This window comes from Geotrypetes seraphini, chromosome 7 (assembly GCF_902459505.1).
Source record: "Geotrypetes seraphini chromosome 7, aGeoSer1.1, whole genome shotgun sequence".
In the NCBI taxonomy this organism is placed as follows: Eukaryota; Metazoa; Chordata; class Amphibia; order Gymnophiona; family Dermophiidae; genus Geotrypetes; species Geotrypetes seraphini.
In genome coordinates, this window is record NC_047090.1 from 94577939 (window position 1) to 94591633 (window position 13695).

The window sequence follows — 13695 nt, forward strand, 5'->3', positions numbered from 1 at the left end:
CACCAGACTCCTACTCACCGTCAGATACCTGTGTCCATCCTATCATTCTCTCTGCAAGAAACTCCTGTCTGTGTCTGTCCAAATTAGATTGTAAGCTCTACTGAGCAGGGTCCATCTACCGCTTGTTAAGTGTACTGCGCTGCATACGCCTATTAGCACTATAGAAATGATAAATAGTAGTAGTAGCATCTCATGCTATTAAATCTACTTTCCTTTTTCTTTTTTCTTGCAGATTGGAATTCTTATTCGCCTAATTTTTGGCCTCCTTTTTTGCCTTCTTTTAATGGACCTCCTTATGAACCTTCAAATGATTATGACGAACATCATGGACATCATGGACATCATGGACATCATGATGAACATTGAGATTAGGCTGAACAAAAGCAGTTGCCTTCATGTGCGCTACCTCGGAGATCTGGATCCCTTTGCCTAGGAAGAGAGTAGTGCAGGTGGCATAAGCTTGACGCTAAGAAGGGGGTATATATATGGGATGAGCATGTAGAAAGGTTATGAATATTGCTTATTCTTTCTCTGATAACATAAATTCCATGTCACTGTAGAATGATAAAGAAATTTGGACAATAAATTTGAAGCAACTTCAATCTTCTCATTCCAATTGCTTTTTTTAAAAAAAAAATCTTTATTTTTCATTTTATCCTGTTTGAAAAAAGACAGGGCTCCTTTTACTAAAGTGCGCTAGCGTTTTTAGCGCACGCACAAAATTACCGCGCGCTAAACCACACGGTACGCTTGTAGAATAACGCCAGCTCAATGCTGGCGTTAAGGTCTAGCGCATGAGGCAATTTAGCGTGCGTTATTCCGCGCGTTAAGGCCCTAACGCACCTTTGTAAAAGGAGCCCTTAGTCACAAACAAAGAAATAATACAATACCAGTTTTAACATCTTTGAAGAAGTACATCAAATATAGAAGGTAAACTAACGGCCTCTTTTACAAAGCCGCACTAGCGGCAACAGTCCCGAAGCCCTTTAAATCTCTATGGGCTTCGGGGCCGTTAGCACAGCGCAGCCACTAGCACGGCTTTGTAAAAGAGGCCGTAATATATCAGGAAACATCCTTTCAAAAATTAAAAATAAACCAAGGAATCAAATATACCGGTTTGTATAGTTAGTCCTTAATATAAGAGGCCAAAGCTGTGAATTTAACTGAAAATTTCACTTGTTGATGTGTGCACAGGAAAATAAAGATGTGGCCGGCTGGGCTCTAAAACTTTACTTCACTGAACAGATACTGGAGTAGGGGAATCTCATGAAGTTACTACACTTTGCTCTTTGGCAGAAATAAACTTTGGCAACTGTTGGGGTTAAAAAAAAACCACATATCTATTCCCTTGATAGACCCTTGATATCTATTCCCTTGATAGATTTACAGGGGTATCTTAGAATGAACGTCGCACCCAACTGCAAGGCCCGGGGTCTCAAAAATAAGAAACTGTTTTCTTCTCTTTTGGGTAGATTGTGACACATTTGGTTCCTAGTCATTCATGTGCGGGACTTTGGTGCGCCAACATTGCAGCGCCGATAAATCAGCACAAGACCCCAGCGCACCGCCTAAAAAGTTACTTTTAAAGAGCTCCGACGCGGGGTGTAAGTGGGGAACCCCCCAGTTTACTTCATACTCTTCGCACAAAGAGTATGAAGTAAAGTGGAGGGGTTCCCCCCACACACACTCCCCGTCGGAGCTCTTTAAAAGTAACTTTTTAGGCAGCGCGCTGGGGTCTTGCGCCGAATTATCTGCGCTGTAATGTTGGTGCGCCAAAGTCTCGTGCACTTTTGTCCCGTCACCACACAGGTTCATAGTCATTCGCGCACAGGACTTCATCGCACTGAATTGTCTGGGCTGCAATGTTGGTGCGCCGAAGTATCACGCGCTTTTGTCCCGTCACCACACATCTGGATACATTCTCATTATAAATTGAATATCCTTAAAACAACTTGAGCATCCATTACCTGTCCGAATCAATGGCAAATTGTACAAGCAGTACAAGAGTAGCAGTTGCCGGTGCCTCATTATCTGATTTCTCCAGGAAATTTGTTAGATCCAAACTAGCAGCAGCTAAATTCTGCTGGTCTGGATTTTGACCCTGAATTCTACTTGATAAAGAATACATTTTTGAGAGAGGCGGATAAGAGGACTCAGGAACTTTCAAAACTTCACACAGATATTTCTTAAATGTATCATGAGCTGGTATAAGTGGTAGTTTTGGAAAATTTATTATCCTGAGATTACATCTCCTGGTCATGTTCTCCAGTAATTCTACCTTGAAATTAAGATTCCCACTATCCCTAACCCAAGTTAAGGCCTGGTATTCTACAGTTTTTACTCTGGTCTCATGGCCATCCACTTTATTTTCCAGGCTAGATAGTCTATTTTTTTAATCCAAATTTTCTGAAACAACCGAAGTATAAAGTGCTATAAGTTGTTACATTGAGTCTCCAAAGAGAGTTGTAAATTGGATATTGCATCCCAAAGTGTTTCCATATTAAAGACCTTGGGTCTTTGCATGGGTACAAGCTCTAATCCAAGACCCTCTGATGAAGATAAAGTACCTGTAACCTCAACAGGAGCAGTATTCAACTTAAGGAAATCTTCAGGGATCCACTGCTTCAGTTCCTCCGAGTGCTCTGCTGGCTGTCTTGGCTTCTCTACTCCCCCTGCAGAGTCAGCCACTGTACTCAGCTGGTTGGGAAAGAGAACACTCCGGGGCATTTCTTCCTCCGACTTCTCCTCCAACGCCCCAGGGCAACTCGGATAACTCTGCTCCTCTGGAGAAAGAGATGTACCCTCGAGAGAGAGTGCCGATGCTTCAGATTGCATGCCTCTTGCAGCCGAGGAGAATTCTGGTTCACTTATTCGAACACCTCACTGAAGAAAGGCGTTCATCGGGCCCACTGCCACCAGAGGTTCCTCCGGGAAAACCCGGGGTTTAGATTTCCGCTTTACCATCGAAATGGTAAGAAAAAAATTCTCCCCAGCAAGTCCGTGGCGTCTCTGCTCCAGCTACCAGCCGCCATCTTAGTTACGCTCTGACCTACCATTCCTATTGCTTGACTTTCCTACAAAACAAAAAAACATAAAACCCTAAAAGATGCTATATATCCTTAAAGTTACTCTCAGAGCAGCACTTGCCAAAAAGTATGGGGGAGGAGCACTGCAATGATATAAAAATTGATGTCAAAATAATATAATAGTGAAGTGTATCCTCAGTGTGAGGTTGCAAGCTTTGTGAACCCAAAAGTTCAAATGAACCCCAGCTGCAATGCTTAACCATCCTGGGCTTGGTTTCAGGGACAAAAACCCCTTCCTCAAGAACCAAGCAGAGTGTAATAGGAACATAAGAACATAAGCCATGCCTCTGCTGGGTCAGATCTGAGGTCCATCATGCCAAGCAGTCCGCTCATGCGGCGGCCCATCAGGTCCAGGACCTGTATACTAGTCCTCTATCTATACCCTTCTATCCCCTTTTCCTTCAGAAAATTGTTCAATCCCTTCTTGAACTCCAATACCGTACCCTGTCCTATCACTCCCTCTGGAAGTGCGTTTCAGGTGTCCACCACCTGTTGGGTGAAGAAGAACTTCCTAGCATTGGTTCTGAATCTGTCTCCTTTTAATTTTTCGGAATGCCCTCTTATTCTTGTAGTTGTCGAAAGTTTGAAGAATCTGTCCATCTCCACTTTCTCTATGCCCTTCGTGATCTTATAAGTCTCTATCATATCCCCTCTAAGTCTCCGCTTCTCCAGCGAAATAAGCCCCAGTCTCTCTAATCTTTCAGCGTATGAAAGGTTTTCCATACCTTTTATCAAATGCGTCGCTCTCTTCTGAACCCTCTCGAGTATCGCCATATCCTTCTATAGGTACGGCAACCAATATTGGACGCAGTACTCCAGATGCGGGCGCACCATCGCCCGATACAACGGCAGGATAACTTCTTTCGTTCTGCTTGTAATACCCTTCTTGATTATTCCTAGCATTCTATTTGCTTTCTTAGCAGCCGCTGTGCATTGTGGCGATGGCTTCATTGTCATGTCCACTATTACCCCCAAGTCCCTTTCTTGTGAACTCTCACTCAATAACAGCCCTCCCATTGTGTAGCTGTACCTCGAGTTTCTGTTTCCTACATGTAAGACTTTGCATTTCTCTACATTGAACTTCATCTGCCATCTCGTTGCCCACTCCCCTAGTTTGTTTAGGTCCCTTTGTAAATCTTCGCAGTCCTCTTTAGTCCTAGCCCCATTGAATAGCTTGGTGTCATCTGCAAATTTTATTACTTTGCTCTTCGTCCCCGTTTCTAGATCATTTATAAATACATTGAATAGCAGTGGTCCAAACAATGACCCCTGCGGAACACCACTCGTGACCTTCCTCCTGTCCGATTAGTGGCCCTTCATTCCTACCCTCTGCTTTCTTCCTGCCAGCCTATTCCTGACCCATCTGTGTACGTCTCCTTCCACCCCATGGTTCTTTAGTTTCCGAAGTAGGCGTTCATGGGGTACCTTGTCATAGGCTTTTTGGAAGTCTAAGTATACAATGTCTATGGGGTCCCCTTTGTCCACCCGTTTGTTAATTCCTTCGAAGTGCAATAAGTTCGTTAGGCACGATCTTCCCTTGCAGAAGCCATGTTGGCTTGTTTTCATAAGTTTATGCCTCTCTAGATGCTCCTCGATGCTATCTTTTATGAGCGCTTCTGCCATTTTACCCGGAACCGAGGTCAGACATACCGGTCTGTAGTTCTCCGGGTCACCTCTCGATCCCTTTTTAAAGATGGGCGTAACATTGGCTATCTTCCAATCCTCCGGGATCACGCCTGTTTTCAGAGATAGATTACAAACCTGCTGTAGTAGTTCTGCTATTTCCTCCTTTAGTTCTTTCAATACTCTAGGGTAGATTCCGTCCGGGCCCGGCGATTTGTCAGATTTTAATTTTTCTATCTGCCTGTGTACGTCCTCAAGGCGTGCTAGATTCTCGGCAAAACAGCGTAGTGAAGTCTTCTGAATTTTGGTGGCTTCCCTCTTTGATTGCACTCTGCTCGGTTCCTGAGGAAGGGGCTTTTGTCCCTGAAACCAAGCCTGGTCAAACCCTGGAGAAAAAAGAGGGGAGTTTTATAAGCAGTTTTGCACTCCCGACAATTCATCAACAGTCCTCTTACTGAACAGGACAATATATAACGTACAAAGTTAAGTACTGTTGTTTGTGATTCTCTTTTTTTCTTTATTTGCTTCTACTTGGCTAAGTATGGGGCAGGAACACAGATGGAATTGTACTTAATAAGTTGTTCACTTGATTTCACATATAGGGTGTATTCCTACCATGGTGTGTGGCTTAATTGTGAGTTTTGCTCACCTTGGAAAAACCCAGGATGGTTAAGCATTGCATTTGGGGTTCATCTTGAACTTTCAGCTTCACAAAGCTTGCAACCTCACACTGAGGATACACTTCACTATTATATTATTTTGATGTTAATTTTTAGGCCATTGTGGTTCTCCTCCTCGGTACTTTTTGGTAAGTGCTGCTCTGAGAGTGACTTTCCTACAAAGACAAGACCTCATACTTAGGGTTATCGAATGAAACTGTTTCATTACTGAATGCAAATAGTTAAGCAATTATTTTTGAAGAAAATATAGGTTGAAATTCATAGGGGACTGTTTGCCTTACTTACATTTCCACAGTGACATCAAGGACAGATGTTTAAACCATTCAGAGAAAAATCTAGCAATATCAGCTCCACCTCAATTTGGGGTCCTTTAACTAAGGCGTGCTAATCGATTTAGCACATGATAACCGATTTAGCACATGCTAAATGATTTAGTGCACGCTAAAGATTAGCATGTGCCAAATGCTAAGGCACCCATATAATATAATAGGCGCCTTAACATGTTAGCATGCGCTAATCTTATGCAAACGCTAAATCAGTTATCATGATTTAGTAAAAGGAGCCCTTTGCTATGCTGTGTAATAATTTTTTTTTTTTACAAACACATAGAGAACTGGTCATTTAGTAAGTACCAGCCCTTTTTTTTTTTTTTTTGTAAGAACTCACCAGTCTTTGGTGCTGTTATATGGATAATACAGTCTTCTTGCTTTTGAAATCTAAAATATTATAATTCTGATGGGGCTTAATAGGAAAAATCAGATTATATGATGTCACAAGACAAGTCATGAGAAATACAAATAAATATTCCAATATGTTAGATTGTGAACACTCTGGACACAGGAAAATATCAACTGTACCTGAATTCAGTTCACCTTGAGCTGCATATGAAAAGGCATAAGCTAAACCCATATAGGAACTCATTTTCAAAATAGCAAAACATCCAAAAAAGGCACAAAGTGGCAAATGGATTTTTTTCTCACCCAAACATCCAAATCGGTATTTTTGAAATCCATTTTAAAAATATTTGCCTTTCTATGCAGGTCATCTGCAGTGTATCTAAATTTCAAGAAGGTGTGTTGGAGATGTTTTTCTGCAATAATGGAACAGTGTAAAAATGTCCAGGGCAAAAATTAAGACCAATTGAGGTTAGACCCTAACAGCACCAAAAAGGTGACCACACTGATCACATGACTACTGGAACGATTAAGGCAGGACCCCTTCTCCCTACTCCTCTAGTCAGTGGCGTACCTAGGGTATGTGGCACCCGGGGCCCATCATTTTTTGACACCCCCCCATGTAAAAAAAAAAATTTTGTAATGACCATGAAACGGAATAAATGGTCAGAATAGAAACAGGCAGTGAAAATTTTCTTTTATTGAACCTCATATATTACATTACATTACAAGCAGCGCTGTTACAAACATATTCTGAAGGTCAATGCTAAGGTTAACAAAGTTTCCTTCCTTGGACCACAAGGAGATGCTGACAAACCACTGGAAGAGATCCCAAAACAACTACCCAGGCACAACACCCAAAGATCCACTCAGTGTGTGAACCAGTTGAGTGGAGTGGACTAACTGGGAGGGTGGAAATGGGCCCGAAGTTTGCTCAGCAGAATTTCCCAGACCACCTCTTCCTCTCAACACATTGACATGCACCACTAGGAACACCTCACCGGGTAGGCCAGCAATGCTATTAACTTTATAAAACACATTATTATATTTTCTTATAAAGCACATATTTTAACTGAACTCTCTGACATCCTCAGCCTTTCCATTCACAAAAATAGAAGCAAGAAACATAGAAACATAGAAGGTGACGGCAGATAAGGGCCAAGGCCCATCAAGTCTGCCCACAGTTCCCATTTCCTGCTGTCTCATGTCCCCGGCCTATACAATATTTTTCTTCTGCAGACCCTTCAAAAGTCTGACCAAATCCTCGTTTCACTTGCATTATAAAGTACTGAGGATGCCATCTCTCCCCAATCCCAGGTCCTAAAGTCTAAGACAGTATCATAAACTAGTCCTGCCAGATTCAGGAAAAAAATTTTCGATTCAGCCTATTGAATTGGTTTATCGATTCGATTTTCCTGCCCAATTGGGTGTTTTTTTCAAACATCCTGGTGGGTTTATTTTATAGCTTTTTCACCCCCCTTTGGCTTTTCCTAACCACACTGGTGCTGTGGTGTACATAAGAACATAAGAAATGCCTCTGCTGGGTCAGACCCGAGGTCCATCGTGCCCAGCAGTCTGCTCACGCGGCGGCCCAACAGGTCCAGGACCTGTGCAGTAATCTTCTATCTATACCCCTCTATCCCCATTTCCAGTAGGAATTTGTCCAATCCTTTCTTGAACCCCAGTACCGTACTCTGCCTTATAATGTCCTCTGGAAGCGCATTCCAGGTGTCCACCACACGTTGGGTAAAGAAGAACTTCCTAGCATTTGTTTTGAATCTGTCCCCTTTCAACTTTTCCGAATGCCCTCTTGTTCTCTTATTTTCCGAAAGTTCGAAGAATCTGTCCCTCTCTACTCTCTCTATGCCCTTCATGATCTTGTAAGTCTCTATCATATCCCCTCTAAGTCTCCTCTTCTCCAGGGAAAAGAGACCCAGCTTCTCCAATCTCTCAGAATATGACAGGTTTTCCATACCTATTATCAGACGTGTTGCTCTCCTTTGAACCCTCTCGACTAACGCCATATCCTTCTTAAGATACGGCGACCAATATTGGACGCAGTACTCCAAATGCGGGCGCACCATTGCCCGATACAACGGCAGGATAACTTCTTTCGTTCTGGCTGTAATACCCTTTTTGATTATACCAAGCATTCTATTCGCTCTCTTAGCGGCCGCTGCACACTGTGCCGACGGCTTCATTGTCATGTCCACGATTACCCCCAAGTCCCTTTCCTGGGTACTCTTATTCAATAACATCCCTCCCATTGTATAGTTGTACCTCGAGTTTCTGCTCCCCACATGTAATACTTTACATTTTTCAATGTTGAACTTCATCTGCCATTTCGCCGCCCATTCTTCTAATTTGTTCAAGTCCCTTTGCAACTTTTCGCAGTCCTCTGTAGTCCGAGCTCCATTAAATAGTTTGGTGTCGTCCGCAAATTTTATTATCTCGCACTTCGTTCCTGTTTCTAGATCATTTATGAAGATATTAAATAGCAGCGGCCCGAGCACCGAGCCCTGCGGGACACCACTTGTGACCCTCCTCCAGTCGGAATAGTGACCCTTCACTCCTACCCTTTGTTTTCTACCCTCCAACCAGTTTCTGATCCATCTATGCACGTCTCCTTCCACCCCATGGTTCTTCAGTAAATAAAATAAAGAAATAAAAAGGACTTTTCCTCTCTCTGTTAAATCCTAGCTCATGTTTGCGGTCTAATACCAGCTCTGATAGGATACACATTTCAAATCTGACATATTGTAATCACAAAACAGAAAATAAAATTAGTTTTTCTACCTTTTGTTGTCTGGTTATTTTTCAGATCTTGTTGGTCCAAGGTTCTGGTTGTCTTCTGATAACTTGCTTGCCAGGGTCTCCTTCTTCTTTCTCCATGCTAACCATCCATCTTCCATCTCTGTCCTCCCCTTCCGTTTCCCTTCCCTCCCCCAGATGTCTGACATCTTTCCTTTTTTTCATCTCCCTCCACAGATTCACCTTTTCTTAATTACCCTTTCATCCAGCATCTCTCCCTCCTTCCCCACCACCCCAGGGTCCACCATCTCTCCCTTTCTTTTCCCAACTACCCTCCTAACCAGTATCTCTATTCCCCCCTCCACAACATCCCTTGTGTCCAACTTCTCTCCCTTTCTGTTCCTTCCCTCCCTAAAACCCATGGTCCATCATCTCTCCTCCCTCTCCCCTATTTTCAGACCCATTATTTCTTCCCACCCAAAATTCGGCATATGCATGTCTCTTTGAACCCCTCCCCCTTCCCTCTGTGTACTTCTACACCAGGGCCCCCCCTCCCCTGAAGGCCTGTCCCCCCCTTAAAGGTCTCCATCCCACCCCTGAAGGCCTTTCCCCCCCCTTAAAGGCATGCACCCCCCCGAATGCCTGTCTCCCCCTTGAAGGCCTGCCTGCCTGTTCCCTTTGAAGACCTGCCCCCTCGAAGGCCTGCACCCCCCTGAAGGCCTGTCCCCCCTCTTGAAGGCCTGTCCCTCCCTTGAAGGCATGTCCTCCTGAAGGCCTGTCTCCCCCCCCCCCCCAGGCCTGCCTGCCCGCCCCACCCTGAAGGCCTGCTGCCACCCCTTAAAGGTCTGCATCCACCCCTGAAGGCCTGTTCCCCCCCCTTGAAGGCCTGCACCCCCCCAAAGGCCTGTCCCCCCTTGAAGGCCTGCCTGCCTGTTCCCCTTGAAGGCCTGCACCTCCCCCCCGAAGGCCTGCCACCCCCTTGAAGGCCTGTCCACCACCAAGGCCTGCCTACCCGCCCGCCCGCCCCACCCACCCTGAAGGCCTGCTGCCCCACCCCCCCAAAGGACCACTCGCCCCCCCCACCACCACCACCTCGAAGGACCTCATCTGCCCGGCTTCCCCACACCATTTACCTGAAGCAGCCTGCAGCAAGATCGCGATGCCAGCGATCTTTGCGCTGCTTCGGCTGTTTCTTCCGCCGTGGTCCCGCCCCTCCTCTGACGTCAGAGGAGGGGCAGGACCGCGGCGGAGGAAACAGAGCCAAAGCAGCGCAAAGATCGCTGGCATCATGATCTTGCTGCAGGCTGCTTCAGGTAAATGGTGCGGGGAGGCCGAGGGGAGAGGAATCCAGACTCAAGATGTCGGGGGCTGAACTGGACGTAGGGGGGGGAACTGGACTGGAAGCACCCCCTCAGGGCTTGCACCCGGGGCGGACCGCCCCCCCTAGGTACGCCACTGCCTCTAGTGGTGATAGCCACCCTCTTAATCTCTAAAGATGTGAAAGAAATAGTACACACCATCCTGTATGGCAGTTGCAGATGCTATAGTCAGTCCTATTAGAGCAGCAAGCAGGTCCCTGGAGCAGCCTAGTAGTCTGTGCAGTGGACTGCAGCAAAAGGGACCTAGGTCTATAACACACTCTTAACTAGTACACTCGTGGTGGAAAATGTGAGCCCTCGAAAACACTTAAAATGTACTGTACCTACATATAGGTGACACCTGTAGCTATAAGGCAATTGTTATGTACAGTAGGTTGTAGGTGTGGTTTGAAGTGCTTCTCATACAATAGAAGGGGTAAGATTGAGATATGCACCTGAGACCTTGTGTGTGAAGTCCACCGTAGTTCTTCACTACTCTGCTGGGATGGCTGGGTGGTCAGTCTGTTAAGAATGGTGGCACCCCCATACATCTTAATGGCTTGTTTTTGTATGTTTTTTTCCCACAGATGTTTTTTTGAGTGGGGGAGAATGATTCTAAAATATAGATGCACTGAGCTTAAAAATGTCTAGCAAATAGCCATCTTTGAAGCAAAAAGACATTTTTCAGGTTTGAAAATGGTCATTTCTCTACTGGATTTTTGGACATTTGTCCCAAAACATCCAAAAGATATCATATTGAAAATACCCCTGATAATATATCTTCATTAATTATTTCTGGACTTGATAACATGCCTTACCATGTTGTCCAAAGTATGTTACAAACTCAAATTAAAACTCATAACAAAATCTTTCTAATTTACCATCCTCCCTATTATCACGCCCTACCTCACACTTATCCCATTCAAATACTTCCTCCCAGCCTCCTCAGCACGCACACAAAACCCTAAATAGAATATTATACATCCACCAACACCTAACACATTATTATGAAATTATTACAAAATGAATAAAGAATAAAACAAAGAATGTCATAATGGCTCTGCATCATTCCATAGTGGACCAAACCTCAAGTACTGAGTGCAATTCTGGTCACCAGATCTAAAAAAAAAAATTGCAAGATTAGAAAAGGTAGAGAAAGGATGGGGGCAGAGCTTGGCCACGAGTGAAGATGGCAGCATAATCTCACTGCTCTCCCCTGCCTCACATACTTGAACATTCTGGAGGATTACAATACATTCTTTTTCTCTATTTTTTGAAATACTGCTATACTAAATCTCAGATATGGCTTCAGGAAAGCAAAAAAGACAGATACTGATTTATCATCGGGGGACATGCCAAGCGGTTGAAAGCTGATCCCCTTACACCATCTAAGATTCCTTCGCCTAAGGAATCCAACAAACTTATGGAGCAAGTTATAGCAGATCTCCAGATAAAAGAATTGCTGAAAGAGACATCGAAATTAAATGGACTTCAGAGTGAAGTTTCTAACCTGTCCCTTCAAATGACAGTGAGCAATGCTCGTGCTGAACAACTAGAACAGAGGGTTGTGGCAGTGGAGGAGGCTGCTTGTCAGAGCCGTTTGGATCACACAATTATAGCCCAGATATCTGCTGATTTGGAGGAGATGGAGAATAGAAGCAGGAGGGAAAATGTCTGGATTTTAGAAATCCAAGAGGGATTGGAAGGAAAAAACCCTGTTCCATTCTTCACCATTCTCATCCCTGAAGTCACTCTCATCCCTAAAGTTTTATCCCTTCATTTTCATTTTTATCCCTTCATTTTCCCGTTTGAAATTGAGAGAACACACAGGATACCCTCTCATATGCAGAGCAATCAAAGGGGACCTAGACCAATGCTAATTAAAGTACTGCATTTTAAACATGTAATGCAAATTTTTGAGGATGCCAAACAGTTAAAAAGAGTGAAATGGCAGGACAAGAAGCTTCATTTTCTTCCTGATTTTGCCAGGCAGACAGCTTCTGTTAGAAAGCAGTTTTTGAATTTTCGTGGGCAGCTTCAGGATTTAGGGGCAAGGTACAGTTTATTTTATCCTGCTGTCATGCGGGTTACATTTAACAATAGTACCACTCATTATCGGGACCTGAAGAAACTCGAGGAATTCATACAAATGCATCAACATCATATGGATGTGTAATGGAGAGAACTGACAGTTGCTGACAGTTGGTGAAGCAGTTGGCTTGCCGTTCTATTTTGTTTCAGAAGTTTTAATTGTTTTTTTCTTGGATTTTTTAAAATCTTTACCTGTTTTGCATTTTTTTATTCATTTTTGAGGTTGTTTTTGTGGAGAATTGCTTCCCTGAGTGATTTCTATGGTCCTACCAATGGGATGCAAGCTTTGCTGGGGCGGGACTCCTTTTCTAGCACCCTGATTAGAGAGTGGAGATTTTACTCTAGTTTTATCACTTCCAGGGGGTGGGAGCAATTTGGCGATCAGGACTGTGAGTGCAGAAGGTGCAGGCTGAGAAAAGGGGGAAAAGGAAAAAAAGAGAAAAGCACGGGCAGTTACCACTTTATGGTTGCGGGAATGGGGGAGGCATGGATGACGAGGGCATGGAGAAGGACAGTGCCAGGCACCAGCCCTTCCCCAGAAACCCTAACCACAACAGCTGCCAGGTGGAGACACAACCGCAAGGAGTTCAAGGCCGGTGAGGCCCCCCCAGGTGGGCCTGAGCCTTAACACTGAGGACCCAACCACAATGGCACCACAACCACAACCAAACCATGCTGCTGCTCCCATTATAATTAGGTGGAAAAGGGACGGCAGTGGAACTAAACTGAGCCACTCAATATCAGGCGAACACATTTTGCAATTTGAAATTGGTAGCCATCAAGAGGAGAGACTGCGGGGGGGGGGGGGATGGTAGATCCTGGCGGAAAGATCAGTGCTACTTTGAAGCAGGAGTTTGGAGTAGAAGCGCTTAACTCACTGCAGAAATCCAGTGCAGACAGGCAAAAGTTGGAGGAACAGCTGCTGCAGCTCTTCAGCCAGGATCACTCCATAGCCTATTGGGGTTTTGTAGAAGACCCCCAGAAACACAGACATTGCTTGGATGGAGACAGAAGCTGTGAATTACCACGATGATTTGGGTAAGGTGATGGATGAAATGCCCCAGGAAGTGGAGAGTGAAGCAGGCAGTGTGAAATGGGTAGATATCAGCAAAGATCTGCAGTTGTATGCAAGCCATTCTCATTTGCTCCAGCTAGTGCCAGAACACTGAGACCTTGTGTTTTTTTAACTGTTCTACCGGCACAAGAATTGTTTCCCTGAAACCATTTCTTAAATTCTATACCTGCAGAAATAATACTCCTTATGTTATTAAGGCTTAAGTGGCACCGAGAGCGGAATGTTTGTTTTAATACTCCTGATCATGCAACTATCCTTTCTGCAGCTCTCAGGGCACAGTCTGCTACAGCAGGGAATCTGGGCTACTGTTAGGTTAATGCTTTGGGACTTTGGTACAAAGTTACAGTAGTCTATACC

At 44.4% G+C, this 13695-nt stretch overlaps 1 protein-coding gene and 1 pseudogene across 1 annotated transcript in view; both read left to right on the forward strand.

Moving 5' to 3' along the window:
- The window catches only part of LOC117363923 (vacuolar fusion protein CCZ1 homolog), a 186529-nt gene extending 185923 nt beyond the window's left edge, over positions 1-606 (forward strand). The window contains exon 10 of the mRNA XM_033952502.1: positions 233-606. The gene's annotated coding sequence lies outside the window, so the exon portion shown is untranslated. The remainder of the gene's footprint in view (positions 1-232) is intronic.
- A 12304-nt stretch (positions 607-12910) lies between these two features.
- LOC117364232 lies at positions 12911-13432 on the forward strand (annotated as a pseudogene).
- The last annotated feature ends 263 nt before the right edge of the window (positions 13433-13695 follow it).